This window comes from Cervus elaphus, chromosome 16, assembly GCF_910594005.1.
Source record: "Cervus elaphus chromosome 16, mCerEla1.1, whole genome shotgun sequence".
In the NCBI taxonomy this organism is placed as follows: Eukaryota; Metazoa; Chordata; class Mammalia; order Artiodactyla; family Cervidae; genus Cervus; species Cervus elaphus.
The window spans coordinates 31,122,520-31,125,746 of NC_057830.1; the positions used below are offsets into that span (position 1 = coordinate 31,122,520).

At 48.5% G+C, this 3,227-nt stretch overlaps 1 long non-coding RNA gene across 1 annotated transcript; it reads right to left on the reverse strand.

Annotated features, from left to right (window-relative positions):
- Positions 1-1,693, reverse strand: LOC122710191. The gene is made up of 3 exons (XR_006345846.1): positions 1,595-1,693; positions 1,075-1,280; positions 1-220 (listed from the first exon to the last, which is right to left on the reverse strand). It is a non-coding gene; the product is annotated as an uncharacterized LOC122710191 (long non-coding RNA).
- Between the last annotated feature and the right edge of the window lie 1,534 nt (positions 1,694-3,227).

Consider the following 3,227-nt stretch of genomic DNA (forward strand, 5'->3'; position numbering starts at 1 on the left):
ATTGCCATTAAAGAGATTTAACTCTAACAAATCCTAGTCTCTGCAATTCTCCAGTGATTTAATGTTCTGAAGAGAGACTCTATGGCTCCAGAGCTGTGTGTCCACTTCTCAGCCAAGGGTGGTAAGACATAGCTTCCTCGAGCACCCCCCTGAGTCAGGAGGAGGGGTCCCAAGAAGGAGTTGGTGCTGTGAGCTGGGCAGCTTCTCCAGGAGATGCCCACTGCAGAGGAACAGGAGGGCAGTGTGGTCAGAGGTGAAAGGGCACGTGGGAGGAGCAAAGCTAACCCTCACCTGCAGGGGAGAGACTCACAGATTCCTCGCAGGCCACCGTCACCTCGGGCAGCCATCTCCTGGTGACGTGACCCCTTTCACCAGGAACACAGGGGAGAGCCTGGGGACTGCCCAGTGCCCCTCTGGCCATGAGAACAAGAAAGAATCTGTACACAACCAAAGCCCTCTCTCTCCTGGGAAGAGTAGCTTGTGTCCATTAAAACATAGGAACGCAGAATGTGGCAGAAAATTTGGGATGACTGGTGGGGATGAGTCTGTCCACTCATCACCCTCACCCCCAGATGCCTTGAGGGGCCTTGTGCATCATCTTGTTTGTCTACTAAGCAGTCAGTCGGAAAAAAAGAGATGCTGGGTCTCCATTTTCCCCTTTAAAAAAAAAAAACAAAACTGAAAAAAAAGTGCCTTACTCCAGTGGAGAATGTTCCCGAAAACCCGGTTACTTCAACTGGCTGCAAATATGGCAAACTATAGTTGCTGACTAATGCAGGAGTTTGACCTTAGTTTTTAAGGTCAAACTGTAAGCTTGCTGGGATGTTGGCAATGCTTTTGGCAGAGGTCATGCTAGCTAATGGACTGGGTGGGAGAGATCCAGGAGATTTTGTTCTGGGTAGGACAGGATTGGGTTACCCTAAAGAGCAGCCTTCTGCCTGGAAGCGGGCCTAGACTTCTTCAACTTTCTTATTAGAGGGAAGGAACAACATTACTTATTGCCTCTGGGAAACGGAGGGTCCCATGACCTGAGATATCACCTCAGGTCTGCCAAGAGGGGTTCAGGATACTTACCCATCACATGGGGAGCTGGGACCTGCCTTCCCCCATTCCTGTCACTTCCAGCGGCCTTAACTGAGAAGGCTTCAAGTCTGCAAGGCTCACTTCTTAGAAGCTGGAATGCCGACTGAGAATCAGATGCCCTGAGGCAGCTGCCCCAGCCCCCAGTCTCTTGGGCCCTTCTCTCCTGCTGTCCTCACAAAACACTCACTCCCCACAGCCTGGTCAGGGAAACAAATGCATTTCTGTCTGTGAATCCACAAGACTTCAGTTTGGGGTTAAAAGCATAGAAAATCATAGTATCAGTTATCAGTGTTGTAGCTCTAATGTTACCCTCGTCAAATCGCTGCTGATTAAAACCAGCCCTGTTAATAAACCACAGGCTTTATTTCCCCTCAAATGTCTATAACCACTTTCTGCAACCCCTATTAAAAGGCAAAACCCAAAGGAAAACACAGCTTTGGAGCCCGAATGCTGCTTATTCCCCAGGGAAGGAGTGAACAAGAAAGAGACAGCTCTTTTTTTTTTTTCTCACCTTGCCCTCACTTAATGGAGTCAAAATTTTATCATAACTGGAGAGAGAAATCAGTAAGAAGCAGGCGGGCTTTCCCAGGGGTCCGCAACGTTCGATCAGCTGAGAACAGCACTCCTCCGCCTCGTGAAACAAATGCCTTTGCCAGCCATTCCCTGCGTCTGACTCACATCCTTATTACCTCCTTCTCCTCTTGCTTTCCCCTTAAGGGACTGATTTTTTCCTCCCATCTAAGCCAAAAAGAATTTCTCTGGATTAAGGAGACTGATGAAAGCATTTTTAATATTTGAGCTCAGGTTTGCAAGCTCCATAAAAACCGACGTTTCCCCTGCTTTGTCTTCCCCACCCCAGCTTCCTTGTCAGTAGTTTTTCTCCTTCATTTGCTCTACAGAAACCAGTCAAGGACCTTCTCCAGATGAGGTTTTGGGCCCCCTGGCCCCTTCCCCTGCAGGACTGCCTGCTCCCCGCAGCCTCTACCCTGAAAGGCCCCAGATGCAGGATGCGACATCGTTCAAAAATCTTTCAGAATGTGGGGGTGGGGGCTCTGGGGGTGGAGTGAGTAGTACTTATAACATGACATCTTTCATGTTGATGCCATTTGCCTTTCAAGTAAAGACTGGTTTGACAACGTGCTGAGCAGCTTGGAGGGGAACAAGTTTCAAGCCTGGAGGGGAAAGTTTTGACAATCCATTCCAAGGAAAACTGGATTCTTCCCCACCCACCCCACCTTTGACTAATAGGAGGTGGAAAGGAGGAAAGCAGACTCTTCCCAAGCAGCAGGATAATGGCCTTTGTTCTTTGTTCTTCCCACATGTACATCTCTGTTACAAAGTTACCTTCCCTTGCTCCTCATATTCCTGGAGGCTTAGTTGGACTATAAAGAAAGCTGAGCATCGAAGAACTGATGCTTTTGAACTGTGATGTTGGAGAAGACTCTTGAGAGTCCCTTGGACAACAAAAAGATCCAACCAGTCCATCTTAAAGGAGGTCAATCCTGAATATTCATTGGAGGGACTGATGCTAAAGCTGAAACTCCAATATTTTGGCCACCTGATGCAAAGAACTGACTCATTTGAAAAGACCCTGAGGCTGGGAAAGATTGAAAGCAGGAGGAGAAGGGGACAACAGAGGGTGAGATGGTTGGATGGCATTACCAACTTCAATGGACATGAGTTTGAGTAGGTTCCGGGAGTTGGTGATGGACAGGGAGGCCTGGCGTGCTGCAGTCCATGGGGTCACAAAGTGTCAGACATGACTGAGCGACTGAACTGAACTGAACTGGCCAAATTTACCTTAAATTCCTGGAAACTTGAAAGTATTGTGTGTAAATAGGCCTTTGCTGGAGTAAGCTCACCAGAAACAGTGTGTGTGCATGCTAAGTCTCTTCAGTCATATCTGACTCTGAGACCCTATGGACTGTAGTCCACAAGCCTCCTCTGTCCATGGGATTCTCCAGGCAAGAACACTGGAGTGGGTTTCCATGCCCTCCTCCTGGGGATCCTCCCAACCCAGGGATCCAATCCCCATCTCTTCTGTCTCCTGCATCGACAGGCGGGTTCTTTACCACTAGCACCACCTGGTAAGCCCCTATCCAGTTAAATGAAGTGTTTCTTAGGAGGCAAGGGACCTAGTTTTT